Here is a 16,624-nt window from a genome sequence, read left to right on the forward strand (position 1 = left end):
GGATAAGAGTTTTTGATGGGTACTTGGTATGTCTTGACTTGGTAATGGCGCCAAAAATGACTCGTTGTTGGAGTCAAATCTTGACTTGACTTGGCGCAAATCTCCCCGGCAACGGCGCCAGAAATCCTTCTTGCTACCTCTTGAGCACTGCGTTGGTTTTCCCTTGAAGAGGAAAGGGTGATGCAGCAAAGTAGCGTAAGTATTTCCCTCAGTTTTTGAGAACCAAGGTATCAATCCAGTAGGAGATCACTCTCAAGTCCCACGCACCTACACAAACAAATAAGAACCTCGCAACCAACGCGATAAAGGGGTTGTCAAGCCCTTCACGGTCACTTACGAGAGTGAGATTTGATAGATATGACAAGATAATATTTTTGGTATTTTTATGATAAAGATGCAAAGTAAAATAAATGGCAAAGGAAATAACTAAGTATTGGAAGATTAATATGATGGAAGATAGACCCAGGGGCCATAGGTTTCACTAGTGGCTTCTCTCAAGAGCATAAGTATTACGGTGGGTAAACGAATTATTGTCGAGCAATTGATAGAATTGAGCATAGTTATGAGAATATCTAGGTATGATCATGTATATAGGCATCACGTCCGAGACAAGTAGACCAAAATGATTCTGCATCTACTACTATTACTCCATACATCAACCACTATCTAGCATGCATCTAGAGTATTAAGTTCATAAGAACAGAGTAATGCTTTAAGGAAGATGACATGATGTAGAGGGATAAACTCATGCAATATGATATAAACCCCATCTTTTTATCCTCGATGGCAACAATACAATACGTGTCGGTTCCCTTTCTGTCACTGGGATCGAGCACCGCAAGATTGAACCCAAAGCTAAGCACTTCTCCCATTGCAAGAAAGATCAATCTAGTAGGCCAAACCAAACTGATAATTCGAAGAGACTTGCAAAGATAAACCAATCATACATAAAAGAATTCAGAGGAGAATCAAATATTGTTCATAGATAATCTGGATCATAAACCCACAATTCATCGGATCTCGACAAACACATCGCAAAAGAAGATTACATCGAATAGATATCCAAGAAGATCAAGGAGAACTTTGTATTGAGATCCAAAGAGAGAGAAGAAGCCATCTAGATAATAACTATGGACCCGTAGGTCTGAAGTAAACTACTCACACATCACCGGAGAGGCCATGGAGTTGATGTAGAGGCCCTCCGTGATCAATGCCCCCTCTGGCGGAGCTCCGGAAAAGGCCCCAAGATGTACAGAAGGTTGCGGCGGTGGAATTAGGTTCTCGTGGTGCTCCTGGATGTTTCGGGGTATGTGGATATATATATATAGGAGGAAGAAGTACGTCGGTGGAGCAACGGAGGGCCCACGAGGGTGGAGGGCGCGCCCAGGGGGGTAGGCGCACCCCCTGCCTCATGCCTTCCTCCCTTGTTTCTTGACAGCCACTCCAAGTCTCCTGGATCACGTTTGTTGAGAAAAGCACGTTCTCGAAGGTCTCATTCTGTTTGGACTCCATTTGATATTCCTTTTCTTCGAAACCCTAAAATAGGCAAAAAAACAACAATTTGGGTTGGGCCTTCGGTTAGTAGGTTAGTCCCAAAAATGATATGAAAGTGTAAAATAAAGCCCATTAACATCCAAAATAAATAATATAATAGCATGGAGCAATCAAAAATTATAGATACGTTGGAGACGTATCACTCGTCATGGAGAGCGCCAGGATGATGAAGATGGCCACCGAAGAGGGATCCCCCCTCTGGCAGGGTGCTAGAACGGGTCTAGATTGGTTTTCGGTGGCTACAGAGGCTTGCGGCGGCGGAACTCCCGATCTAGGTTTCTTTCTGGAAGTTTGGGTATAAATAAAAGGTGTTGGAGTCGGGAACAAGTCCGGGGGGTCCCTAAGGCGGCCACGAGGTAGGGGGTGCGCCCAGGGGGTGGGGGCATGCCCCCACCCTCGTGGGTGCCTCGGGACTCTTCTAGCCCATCTCCGATACTCCGTGAAATTTCAGGTCAATTGGACTCTGTTTGGTTTTCCTTTTCTGCGATACTCAAAAACAAGGAAAAAATAGAAACTGGCACTGGGCTCTGGGTTAATAGGTTAGTCCCAAAAATCATAAAAAATAGCATATAAATGCATATAAAACATCCAAGATGGATAATATAATAGCATGGAACAATAAAAAATTATAGATACGTTGGAGACGTATCACTATGCTGTGTACCAGACCTATTGTGTACCTCACCAAGAGTTTGGCAAGAGGGTACAATAGTGATCCAGGAGTGGATCACTAGAGAATGGTAAAAATTATCCTTAGAGGACTAAGGAAATGTTTCTCGGTTATGGAGGTGATAAAAGAGTTTGTCGTAAAGAGTTACGTCGATGCAAGCTTTTTACACCAATCTAGATACATATTGAAAGTGGGAGCAATTAGCTAGAGTAGCTCCGTGCAGAGTATGTCGACATAGAAATTTGCAAAATACATACCGATCTGAATGTTGCAGACCCGTAGACTAAACTTCTCTCACAAGCAAAACATGATCACTCTTTGGGTGTTAATCACATAGCGATGTGAACTAGATTATTGACTCTAGTAAACCCTATGGGTATTAGTCACATGAAGATGTGAACTAATCACATGACGATGTGAACTAGATTATTGACTTAGTGCAAGTGGGAGACTGAAGGAAATATGCCCTAGAGGCAATAATAAAGTTGTTATTTATATTTCCTTATATCATGATAAATGTTTATTATTCATGCTAGAATTGTATTAACCGAAAACTTAGTACATGTGTGAATACATAGACAAACTGAGTGTCACTAGTATGCCTCTACTTGACTAGCTCGTTAATCAAAGATGGTTAAGTTTCCTAGCCATGGACAAAGAGTTGTCATTTGATGAACGGGATCACATCATTAGAGAATGATGTGATTGACTTGACCCATCCGTTAGCTTAGCATGATGATCGTTTGTTTATTGCTATTGCTTTTCTCCATAACTTATACATGTTCCTATGACTATGAGATTATGCAACTCCTGAATACCGGAGGAACACTTAGTGTGCTATCAAACGTCACAACGTAACTGGGTGTATAAAGATGCTCTACAGGTGTCTCCGATGGTGTTTGTTGAGTTGGCATAGATCGAGATTAGGATTTGTCACTCCGTGTATCGGAGAGGTATCTCTGGGCCCTCTCGGCAATGCACATCACTATATGCCTTGCAAGCAATGTGACTAATGAGTTAGTTACGGGATGTTGCATTACAGAACGAGTAAAGAGACTTGCCGGTAACGAGATTGAACTAGGTATGGTGATACCAATGATCGGATCTCGGGCAAGTAACATACCGGTGACAAAGGGAACAACGTATGTTGTTATGCGGTTTGACCGATAAAGATCTTCGTAGAATATGTAGGAACTAATATGAGCATCCAGGTTCCACTATTGGTTATTGACCGGAGATGAGTCTCGGTCATGTCTACATAGTTCTCGAACCCGTAGGGTCCGCACGCTTAACGTTCGGTGACGATCGGTATTATGAGTTTATGCGTTTTGATGTACCGAAGGTTGTTCGGAGTCCCGGATATGATCACGGACATGAAGAGGAGTCTCGAAATGGTCGAGACATAAAGATCGATATACTGGATGACTATGTTTGGACATCAGAATGGTTCCGGGTGAGTTCAAGCATATACCGCAGTACCGGGAGGTTACCGCAACCCCCCCCCTGGGAAGTATATGGGCCTTATTGGGCCATAGTGGGAGAGAGGAGAAGGGAGCCTAGGAGGGGGCTCCCCCCCAAGCCCAATCCGAATTGTGTGGGGGCCGCCACCCCTTTCCTTCCCCCTCTCTCCCCCTTCCTTCCTCTCCTAATCCAACTAGGAAGGGGGGAATCCTACTCCCGATGGGAGTAGGACTCCCTTGGGCACGCCATAGAGAATCGGCCCCTCCCCCTCCTCCACTCCTTTATATACGGGGGAGGGGGAGCACCCCATAGACACACAAGTTGACAATTGTCTTAGCCGTGTGCGGTGCCCCCCTCCACCATAATCCACCTCGGTCATATCGTTGCAGTGCTTAGGCGAAGCCCAGTTCCGGTAGCTTCATCATCACCGTCATCACGCCATCGTGCTGACAAAACTCTCCTTCGACACCCAGCTGGATCTAGAGTTCGTGGGACGTCACCGAGCTGAACGTGTGCAGATCGCAGAGGTGTCGTACCTTCAGTGCTAGGATCGGTCGGATCATGAAGACGTACGACTACATCAACCGCGTTGTCATAATGCTTCCGCTTACGATCTATGAGGGTACGTGAACAACACTCTCCCCCTCTCGTTGCTATGCATCACCTAGATGGATCTTGCGTGTGCGTAGATTTTTTTTTGAAATTACTGTGTTCCCCAACAAAAGTCCTATCTCATGTTTAAGTAAATATTTGTGTTTCATCGAAAGTTTGTTCTGTACACCCACACAATACTGTAAGCGCAATCTGGGGTAGGAGCAGCGACTCCGTAGAGCCAACAAGAAAAGTCTCTCTTGTAGGGTGGGCTTCGGAACTGCAGATGTTTAAGCCATCTCTGACGCAGACCCTATACCGCTCGCAGCCGTCATGCCCGAGCGGTTCGGGCTCAATTTTCCATCCAATACGGCACCTTGTTAGTCAGTGGAGTTGTCTGAACGTCCATTTTACCGTAAACCAGATGCAAACTAGGGGCTTTGCGGGCGTCTAGACCACTGTTACACATGCATCCGTCATCTCGGTCCCACCCAAAAATCCTCTCGTCCAGAAAACTATCTTTGCGTGAAGCGGTTGCCGCGCATTCATGTCGGTCAACGTCGTTCTAGAGCGAACATGACTCCACGGCAGTGATCCCAATTAGAGCCACGCGACTGGACGAGCGGGCGGCGCCGCTTCAGCACACGTGGCGACCGAGAAACCTACTACGGTCGGTGGGCCGCATTGAAGTCGGTTCATGTCCCTTTGCATAGCCGCCACCCTGAATAAGCCATGCTCTGGCATCAGCCCCATTGAACCCCTCCGAACTCCTCCTCTCTACTCCCAACTGCCTCTATGGTCCAAACCTCTTCGCTTCCAACCACAGATCCACCATGCCCAAGTCATGGTTCTCCGCACCTAGGGATGCAACCGGATCGGGATCGGATAATGATTTCCCCATATCCTTTACCATTTTTTGTGGGATTCAGAGCGGAGTGGATAATGACCGGATGTGAATTTGAATGCATATTTTATCAGATTACGGATTTGGCGCGGAAACAGAGCGGACTCAGATAAAAACCGGTGCAAAATATCGGTTCATGCGTGCAAAGCATGATTTTATTTCTACTATTTGAACAACATGAACACAAATTTATATCCAATTGAAAGTGCAAGTATCCCTGGGTGGTTTTGGTAATTCCTAACAACATATAGCTCATTGAACTAATGCTCTTTCAAGATGATCATTTCAGAAAGTTCAATGATTGGCATGGCATGGACTAGGAATGTGGACCCCTCAAAATACTAAGGACACACATTGGCTCAAGCTCAAGACTCTACATTTTAATTTTAGTGATCCAAGATTACATTGAGTCCATAGGAAAAGCCAATACTATTAAAAGGGGATGAGGTGTTTCTTAATGGCTTGCTTGCTCAAAATGCTTAGTGATATGCTCCAAAAGCCCTCAACCACTTTCTCATATCCACATATGTCCCAAACCAAAAGTCAAACTCGGCCCCACCGATTTGATCTATCCGGCACCACTGAGTTCATTTGACATAGCCATTGTCAGAAACCCTAATCAGTTCGGTCTCACCGACATGGGATTGCAAACTCTCTGTTTCCCTTCGTAACGTTTCGGTCCAATCGAGATGAGCGATCGGTCCCATCGAGTTTGCAATGCAAACTCTCTGTTTCCCTTTCGTAACGTTTCGATCTCACCAAGATTACATTATGCCCTAACCCTAATGAAATCGGTCCCACTGAGTTGACATGTCGGTCCCACCGAAAAGCCTAACGTTCACATTTTGAACTGAATCGGTCTGACCGAGTTTCATGATTCGGTCTCACCGAGTTTGGTAAATTGTGTGTAACGGTTAGATTTTGTGTGTAGGCTATATATACCCCTCCACCCAACCTCCATTCATGGAGGGAGCCATCAGAATGTGCCTACACTTCCAACATACATTTTCTGAGAGAGAACCACCTAGTCATGTGTTGGGACCAAGATATTCCATTCCAACCACAAGAATCTTGATCTCTAGCCTTTTCCAAGTTGCTTTCCACTCAAATCATCTTTCCACCAAATCCAAATCTGTGTGAGAGAGTTGAGTGTTGGGGAGATTATCATTTGAAGCACAAGAGCAAGGAGTTCACCACCAACACACCATCTATTACCTTTTGGAGAGTGGTGTCTCCTAGATTGGTTTGGTGTCACTTGGGAGCCTCTGACAAGATTGTGGAGTTGAACCAAGGAGTTTGTAAGGGCAAGGAGATCGCCTACTTCGTGAAGATCTACCCAAGTGAGGCAAGTCCTTCGTGGGTGGCGCCTTTGCGATGTGCCTGGCTTGGCAAGCTCATCAAGGAGGAGGTGCGACCGGTGATCGCGAAGTCACACGGCCACCTCTTCCACTACCTCGATGGTCGTGGCGATGGCTACTCCTCGCCGCCGTGGACCATCGAGTCAGCCGAGGACGGGGCGGGAGCGATGCGCTACTCGGCGTTCACCTAGTCCGACGAGGCGCCGGACTTGGTCCGTGAGCACTGCAACCTCGCGGAGGCCTGTGTCCGCTACCGATCGCTCACAGTCGCAGAGACGGCCTCGCGGCGCCGCAGTTGCTTCGACGGGAAGTTCGCCGATCGGTGAGGAATGGTCACTCGGGGACACCCCTGCTATTGGCACCAGAGGCAAGGCCGCCAGGGCACCTCGTCCGGGGTCGACATTGGCTACACGGCCCTCTGCACGACGTAGGTGGAAACAGAGTGGCTTCTCCGCAAGCGCTAGGCGGCGACCAGGCAGGACTGTCTGGCCTTGCACTCTTCCACTGCTGGAAGGACAACTACAACGACAACAGCGACGGCACTGACGGTGACGTCGGTGCGGCCGGCCAGGGTAGCCACGCGTACGTGGTCACCGTTCGCTGCAAGTTAATCCAGTGTTTTTTCTGTTTTAGTTAAACGGACGAAATATCGTCTGTTTTATGTTATTTATGTCTGAACTTTAGTGAATTCCGCTGCGTTTGATGAAATTCGTTTGGTTTTTTCAAATTTATTTTAAAATGGATACGTGCATGGTTGGATGGTCGGCTTCCACATCACTGTCCGGACCAGTCCACCGATAAATAGTGTATCCGATTTGGACGTCAGCCCCTTAAGCCAACTCCACCGCGCGACCCCAAACGGACGTCCGTTTTGGCTGGATTTTGTCCCTTTGGGTAAGGAGATGGGGTCGTGTCCGGGCCTGTCCTGGGATGCGGTGGCCGTGCGCTCAGCGCGCGGCCGCATCCTTTTGCCCCATCCTGTCCGCCAGGGCCAAAAATGCCCATGTTTTCATATGAAAACTAGTTTGCACGTCCAAATATTTGTCTGAAAATAAAAATAGTTTTACAATCCAATTGAAATTGTCTCTAATAAAATAGTTTTACAACCAAATCGAAATTGTCTTGACTGAACATAAAATGAACCAATACATCTATTGGTTATCAATGTGATCCCACACATGCTCAACCAAGTCATTTTGAAAATCCAAATGAGTGTGCCAATCACGCAGCTCACGGTGGAATTGGACAAACTGTTCAAATGTGGCCGGTTCTTGGTGCAGGGGCTCAACATTTTCACCTTCATAATCAAATCCTTGGTCGAAGATACTCTCATCACGCTCGTCCTCGACAATCATGTTGTGCATGATCACACAAGCAGTCATCACCTCCCAAACTTCATTTCATCCCATGACAATGCAAGGTTTCGAACGATACCCCATCGGGATTGAAGCACACCAAAAGCACGTTCCACATCCTTTCTAGCACTCTCTTGCATTTGGGCAAATCTCTTTCTCTTCTCACCTTGGGGTTTCGAGATTGTCTTCACAAAAGTTGACCACTGAGGATATATACCATCAACTAGATAGTATCCCTTGTTGTACTGGTGGTTGTTGATCTCAAAGTTGACAGGTGGGGAGTGGCCTTCTGCAAGCCTTGCGAAGACTGGAGAACGCTGCAGCACGTTGATATCATTGTGAGAACCTGTCATGCCGAAGAAAGAATGCCATATCCAAAGATCCTGCGAATCCACCGCTTCTAATATGACAGTGCAGCCTTGACATGCCCCTTGTACTGGCCCTGCCAAGCAAATGGACAGTTCTTCCACTCCCAGTGCATATAATCTATGCTGCCAAGCATGCCTGGAAAGCCTCTAGCTGCGTTGGTCGCCAACAATCTCTCTGTATCCGCGGCAGTTGGCTGCCTCAAGTACTCAGGGCCAAACACCTCGATCACAGCCTGACAGAACTTGTGCATTGACATCAGACATGTTGTCTCACTTATACGCACATACTCATCCACCAGATCGCCTGGAATTCCATATACAAGCATGCGGATGGCCGCGGTGCATTTCTGATAAGCGGAGAATCCAAGCTTGCCAAGGGCATCCGTCTTGCACTCAAAGTATGCGTCATGAGCAACCACTCCCTCTCGGATACGATTGAACACATGCCTTGTCATTTAAAAACGGCGACATAATTTATCCGGCTTGAAGAGCGGGGTGTTGGAAAAGTAATCGGCATAGAGCAGGGTGTGGCCTCTCTTCATGTTGCGGTTCAGGTTGGGTGCACGGCCAGGGATTAATTTCCTGTACCGAGAAAGCTGCCGTTGAATGTGGTCGTGAACAAATGAAGTGGTGGAAGAAAAACTCATCTCCACTGTCCATACCTTTGTGGGCAAAGTGTCGAACACCTTGCGGTCATGGTGTCAAAGAGGCTGCGATGGTCACCTCGACGCAGCAGGGGTGGTTGCCGGCCGGCTAGTGGCCGCTATGGAGCTCTCGTCGGAAGCTGCCGCGGCCGCCGTGGTACGTCGCCGGCTGTCGTATCCCCTCTGCCAGCGGCAACAACGGCGACGGCCAAACCTCCTCCGATCGACGGCCAAAACTACGGCGAACGCGCAGGCGTGGTGGCGGCCATGTCGGGCGTGGTTTTGGTATGGACGGCCGGCGGCTGCGCGGTGACGAGGCGGCGCCGACGGCGGGGCGGGGCGGTGAGAGGGGGTGGAGGCGTTGGAAGCGAAGGGACCGCTAGTGTCCCCGACAGGCGGGCCACGGGAGGACAAGAGCATGCGGCGAGCCCGTCCGCGCGATGTCCGTTTCATCCCAAACTCGGCGCAAGTTTGAACTAAGGATGGGTCAAAAATGGACGGAATCCGGACATTTGTCTGTTTGAGGCCGCGCGGTGGACCGCGCTATTCGTCCGTTCTACCCCAAACGGATGCACCCGGACAAGATGGGGTCGCGCTGTGGAGTTGGCCTTATTCATCTTTGAGCTGTGAGCCAAGCAAAGCACCGCTGGTAAAGAAGATCAATACTTTTTTTTGTTTGCTCTTTTTGGGTATTAAATGAGTACCATTGAAGTAAAGTATACTGCCAATCAAGATCAGTAAAATGAGTAGTACCATTGAAGTAAAGTATACTGCCAATCAAGATCAGTAAAATGAGTAGTACCATTGACGTAAAGTATACTATCAATGAAGTTAAGATGATCTCTGACATTGAGCTAATAGAAACACTTTTATCAGACGAGTTGACTATGATGCATTTAACGCCACGCACATGCCCGTCAACGTTGCGCGTCGATCGAATGCTAAACATTGTACTCCTCCGGACGCACTCTGAGGTTTGCCATGGACTAAAATAGCTGCACTGTACCGTTGAACATCTAGATCGAGAAGCAGAAATTAATGGTCCGGACACACCGACACACAACGCAGGTACCTTTTTTTTCAAACAAGTGGCACACTGCATTTTGTCACTTATCGCTAATTTGTGAGTTTATTTTTGTTGGTTTGTTCTTTTCAAAACATTTTACCTCTTGAAGCGTGTCCAAATCATGAATTGTTTTTACCGTTGAATTTCTCGCGTCGAGATCTTATAAAATAGATCCATGTTAATATATTTCGCCGATATCTTATAAAATAGAGTCAAAAAACCTACTAAGACCAAAACCAGAAAGGACAGGAAACAAGGGGAAAATGGAAACCAAAAAAAGAGAAAAGCCAAAAAGCTGAAAACCCAAATCAAAAAAAGACAAAAAAAAGGGGAAAAAACCAAAACTAGAAGAAAAAAAAATGGTAAGCACGGCCGTGCTTTTTCAATTTTTTTGAAGCACGCCGTGTTTTTTCTCATTTTCAGGTAGCACCACAATGCTTCTCGCGGAAGCACATGCTACACTTTTAGAAAAAAAAACACACAAATGTACTTCTCGTCCAATCACAGACTATGCTTTTCCCTTTTTTTATAAACACAGTTGTGCTTTTGGATTGGGCTTATCGCAGAAGCACTACCAGTTTTTTCATTTCTCTTCTCGCAGAGGTCCATGTTGTGCCTCTCGCAGAAAAGTATTGCCTAAAAAGAAAACAAAAAAACCCGCCCAAACCTAATGAAAACCAAGCAAAAGCCAAAAATCCGACAAAACCCCCATAGAAGAACTAATGAAAATCTGAAAACACATGAGGAAAAAAAATCAGAATTTCGTGGGTGTGCTAGTGAGCAACACGTGGTGGTGGCTGGTTGGGAAGGGAGAAGCGAGGCCCGCCCATTGTTGCGCAACGATCAAATGAAAAGGGGAGTGGGAAATTGGGAGAAGCGGGGATCGGTCTGTGGTCTCCTGGCAGAGAGCTCATGACGCTAGCCACTGTGCCTGTGTCTTTCCACGCAATAAGTTGTTGGCGTGTTTTCTACTTGAGGCGAACGAAGCCCTTTTTCCCACTGTTTTTTTTCCTGTTTTTTCTTTTTGTTTTTTTCATAGGGTTTTCTTTGTTTTTATTCAGTTTCTTTTTTTTCTTCCCATTTTTTGGTTTTTTTCTTCTTCATTTTTTGGTTTGGTTTTTTTTCTTCTTCTCCTTTTTTTGTTTTTTCTTATGTTTGTTTTAGTTTTTGCTCTACATTTTTGTATATGTCAAAAAAAAGTGATCCTGATTATTTGTACACACGTTCAACATTGTCCGACCGCCTTTTCAATATTATTTAAATACTTGTTCAACATTTTTAATACTTATTCAACATTTTCAAATACTTGTTCAACATTTTTCATATACTCTTTCAACATTTTTATAATTATTAAACATTTTTAAAATACTTGTTCAATATTTGTAATACGTATACCACATTTTTAAAATATTTTGTTCAATGTTTTTAATATTTATTTCAACATTTTTCAAATACTTGTTCGACATCTTTAATACTTATTCAACATTTCCATATACTTGTTAAAAAAATCATATACTCGTTCAACATTTTTAATAATTATTCAATATTTTTGAAATACTTGTTCAACATTTTTAATACTTATTGACCATTTTCAAATATCTATTCAACATTTTTTGAATTCTTGTTCAACATTTTTTGATACTTATTCAATAATTTTCAGATACTTGTTCAACATTTTTTCAAATGTTTTTTGTATAATATATATGTATAATAATTTTAAATTATAACGGAAAGTAGAAAAATTAAGCAAAAAAGGAGAATAGAAAACAGAAAAGAAAAACAAAAAAACAGGCCCTGGTCTCCGGCGTGGCTGGGTTGGCCCATTTGGGCCTCCCCCGACGCGAGAGCTACCCCCTGGCTCGCTTAAAGCGAGAAGTAGGTGCACCCAGAACAAACACACAAGGAAGAGAGAGCGAGCAATTAGAGTGGGCCAGCCCGTTTAGATAGCTAGTGGATTACAAGATTCCTGTTTTGGGAAACTTTTTTTTTGACAGGTAACTAGAGATTTATTCAAAGTTCAAAACAAGAGGAATACAAAAAATATCTGGAAGATCCTCTAGCCACAAGTGGCGACCTAATGGGAGGGTTGAAGCCGCCTTAGCCAGTGCATGGGCTTCAAAGTTAGCCTCCCGATGCTCGAAACGGAAAGAAACATCTTCAAACTCCTTCCTTCTCTCTGTAATTTCATGCAACACTGGAGTGTAATGCGTCCACGCACCCTTGTCTATATTATAAAGAACTTCCATGCAATCCGTTGTAATTGTCATACGTGAGAGACTTATGTCTTTTGCTAGTGCCAAAGCTTCATTGAATGCTTGAACATCTAAACTCGCAGCATCAACACGACCATCATAGACAATAGCTGAGGCCCCTAAATAATGACCATCCTTATCCCTGCAAAGGGCTGCTACCGTACCCACGTTACCTTGACGAGGGATCCGGCTTGCCTGCTTCCTCCCCATGCTCCCATCTGTGCTCCCACTTCATCCTATGGTTGTCTTTTTTCCTCTTTTATTTCTAATCTAATCATCTCCCCCTGATTTTAAGGGGGTGGGGTCGGGCCTTATTTTGTTCCAATCAAATTAAGCCATGTACGCGGGAGCACGGATGGGCACACGCCGGGGGAGCAGGCAAGTCTCGTCCCTTGACGAGATATACCGTCGTCTACATTGATTTTTTACTTTATTGCCATCCGGGCAATCCAAGTCCTTGTTCTTGGTCGTGCAACAGTACTCGGCTTGGCAGTGATAAAGCACATGGTGGAGAGAGGACTCTGAAACTCGTTATCATGCATTGCGCGTCTCCTCGCCCATCAAATTGCCCACATTGTGATTAATACTTTTGCTAGGTCACTCTAATTCATGTTCGGCTTTTTACATGTTTTGAGGGCCTTCCCGAATGTTTTTTCTTTTATTTTTTGAAAATGTTCAAAAAAAACCCAAAATTATGTATTGAAAATTGATCATTCTTTTAATGTTCAAAAAATTCATAAAATACTAAGAAATGTAGACACGTTTTAGTGTTAGATACATCCGTATCTAGACAAATTAAAGACAAGTAATTTGGGACGGAGGTTGTAGTTCACAAATGTTTTAGAAATGATAACTTTTTCAAATGTTCATGCTTTCTTTTTCAAAAACACTTTTTGAAAAGAAATAACTATTCATTCTTTTTTGAAAATAAAATGGAAAACCCAAGTAAAAACTAATGAAATAGAAAAAAAAACACTTGAAAAAACACTGCTAAAAAATTGCCTGTTTCAGGAAGAAAATCGCTCACTCTCTAATAAGGGCCGGCGTAATCGAGGGACGCTTTGTGTGTTTGCCCGTTGGGAGCTGTAGTTAACCCTCTGTTGAGGTTATTGTAAAAAAAAATGTTGGGGCATTAGATTAGTCTATGCTTATCCTTTTTTTTAGATTAGTCTACGCTCATCCATTACTTCGGTCCTTCCAGCGGTGTCTTCCGGGTTCTCCTCCAGCCACTGTGGTGCGTGCAACATTCAAAAAGAAAAATGAGATAGGGTGGACATGGGTCTCCATTGTCTGAGCTTTGACCCTTCCGTAAAGAGACTCTTGGGTTATTCTTTGATCCTGGTGGTACACACATCATCAGATCCAATGATGAGATATACAAGTAGGTCTTCGGTACTGCTTCAGCAACAACAACATAAATCAGATCGGGTTTGCTATTTCACATCTAGTAAATGTGAAATAGCTATCTCACATCTAAGTTTACAACCACAGGATTAAACTTGCAATAAGATTTGTGCAATTGCAAAATAATCTGTCTCGTTCTGTTCCAGTTCTCATCGATGCGTGTTCTGTGTCTTGTTGGGCCGTTTTTGTTCTCTTTGCTAGCTCGTCCCCTGTGTCTGGCCTGGGCCTTGTTGTTGTGGTCCTTTGTTTTTTTTCGCTGTTGGCTGCGTTTTTCTATTTCTCTTCACAAGTCTCTGCTACGACTCGCTCCTAGTTCTTCTCATTTTTGTACACTCCCATTTTGGCTCCCAGAATTTGTTTTTTTTGTCCATTCCTGTTTTTTGTTTTTTGTTTTCTTTTTTAGTTCATTATTTCTTTTAAATTATGACCTATTTTTTCAAATACATGATCTTTTGTTTTTATTTATATTTTCTAGTTTCTCATTTTATATTTTCTCCATTTATTCTTTACTTATTTGTTTAAAATTCATGAACTAGTTTTCACTTTGTCAGATGTTCATTTTAAATGTCGTACAAATCTTGATGGCCGGTCATTTTGTCACGCGCACTTTGTGTTGCGTTGTGTGTTTGGTGTCTACTTGTCGACTTATTCTTGCGTACGTCTTTTGTTGTGCCATTTTCGCGGCGTGGTCTAGGTCCCGTTTTGGATTGGTTTGCTAATTCTCATCTAAATGAGAGTTAACAATGTTTTAGCTAACTCATATTACTGCTAGATAAACGTGCTTCTGAGTCGTGCTCGTTGTTATTGCGTCCTGTTTTTTGTTTGTCCCTCGTGAAGCAGTGATACCTGATATGACATTTTTAGTGGTCCGTTATGATGTTTTGTGTATTGTTTTTTTGCGGCTTAGCTTTTTTTGGAGGGCCACGTATCTTTTTATTCTCTGTTTTGTTTTATTTTGGTTTGACGTGTAGCAAGATAAGATTGTAACTAGATTTTTCTTTCTAGATTTGCTAAATCTAATCTAGATGAGTTTTAGCTCATCTAAGTCTATAAATGTCTGATTTGTTTACTTTAATGTTTGCACAAACTCGATCATGCACGCCCGTGTTAGCTCGTCCTTTTTTGTCGCTTGTCTTCTTGTCCCGTTTGTTTTGTGTCATCATGTTCTCATGTTTCTTTTCACCTAGGCCCATATATCTCGTCGTTTGGGGGCTCGATGGTGAAGCTCATCCCCTATCTTCTCACCGACCAAACTTTGGCCCCTGTTATTTTGCATGTGTTTTGTTTTTCATCCCAGTTATAGGTCCACCCTTTGACATGCAACTGAGTCTGTAGTTTGTTTCATCCTAGTTGCAACTCGACCCTTGACTCGCAACTGGGCATAGTTTCGTAATTGCCCCAGGAGCAAATCCACCCTCGAATCGTAACTAGAGCATGTGCTTTTGTTTTCATCCTAGTTGCATGTCCACCATTGATACGCAATTGGGCATGTAGTTTGTTTCATCCTAGTTGCATGTCGACCCTTGAGTCACAACAGGACTCGTAGTTTCATAGTTGTCCCAGGTGCAAGTTCACCCTTGACTCGCAACTGGAGCATGTGTTTTTGTTTTTCATCCTAGTTGCAGCTCCATAATTGACACGCAACTGGGCCTATAGTTTCTCTCATCTTAGTTGCAAGTCGACCCTTGACTCGCAACTTAGCACGTAGTTTCGTAGTTCTCCCAGGTGCAAGACCACCACCTACTCACAACTAGGCTTGTAGTTGTCAGAGTTGCAAGCCCACCATTGATTGGCAACTTACCATGTAGTTTTACAGTTCTCCCAGGTGCAAGTCCACCATCTACTCGCAATTGGCTCGTAGTTGTCAGAGTTCCAAGCCCACCCTCGACTCGCAACTTGAGCATGTGTTTTAGTTTTTCATCCCAGTTGCAGGTCCACCATTGGCACGCAACTGGGATTGTACTTTGTCTCATGTTAGTTGCAAGTCGACTCTTGACTCGCAACTAGGCACGTAGTTTCGTAGTTATCGTAGTTGCATGTCCCCCCTCGACTTGCAACTAGGCTTGTAGTTGTCCAAGTTGCAAGCCCACCCTCGACTCAAAACTGGAGCATTTTTTAAAATCCTAGTTGCAAGTCCACCATTTAACTTGCAACTGGCCCATAGCTTGTTTCCCTCTCAGTTGCAAGTCGACCCTTAACTCGCAATTGAGCTTGTATTTTCTTAGTTGTCCCAGCTGCAAGTCCACCTTCGACTTGCAACTGGTCTCGTAGTTGTCCGAGTTGCGAGCACACCCTCGACTCACAACTGGGGCTTGTGCTTTGTTTTTCATCTTGATGCAAGTCCAGCTTTGACTCACAACTGGGCCTATAATTTATTTCATCCCAGTTGCAAGTCAACCCTTGACTCGTAACTAGGGTTCGATCTTTTTTGTCTCAATTCCAAGTCCACCCCTCAACAACGAACAAACCGCAGATGAATCAGCCCAACTAGCTAGGACACTTTTTTGTTTTGTTTTCTTCATGATTTTCTGTTTTCTATTTTATCATTTTTCGCCAATGGTTTTCCTCTTGTTTTAATCCCACTTGCAAGTCCACCCTCGACTTGTAATTGGGCTCGTTGTTTCTTAGTTGTCCCAGTTGCAAGTCCACCCTCGACTTGCAACTAGGGAACAATCTTTTTTGTCCCAGTTGCAAGTCCACCGATGACTTACAACTAGGGACCGACTTTTTTTGGTCTTAGTTGTAAGTCCACCCTTGACTCGCAACCTGGGCCCATCCTTTTCTGTCCCAGTTGCAAGTCAATTTTTGACTCGCAACTCGGGCCCGACCTTTTTTGTACCAGTTGCAAGTCCACCCTCGACTCACAACTGGGGCCGGGTCTTTTTTGTCCTAGTTGCAAGTCCACCCTCGACTCGCAACTCGGGTCCGGTCATTTTTTCTTCCAGTTGTAAGTCCATCCTTGACTCGCAACTAGGGCCCGACCTTTTTTTGTCCCAG

At 44.4% G+C, this 16,624-nt stretch overlaps 1 pseudogene; it reads right to left on the reverse strand.

Moving 5' to 3' along the window:
• Window positions 1–6,998: 6,998 nt before the first annotated feature.
• Window positions 6,999–8,716, reverse strand: LOC147958656 (uncharacterized; annotated as a pseudogene).
• Between the last annotated feature and the right edge of the window lie 7,908 nt (window positions 8,717–16,624).

The sequence above is a fragment of the Triticum urartu genome, chromosome 7A (assembly GCF_056163025.1).
Source record: "Triticum urartu cultivar PI428250 chromosome 7A, HENAU_Tu73, whole genome shotgun sequence".
Classification (NCBI taxonomy): Eukaryota; Viridiplantae; Streptophyta; class Magnoliopsida; order Poales; family Poaceae; genus Triticum; species Triticum urartu.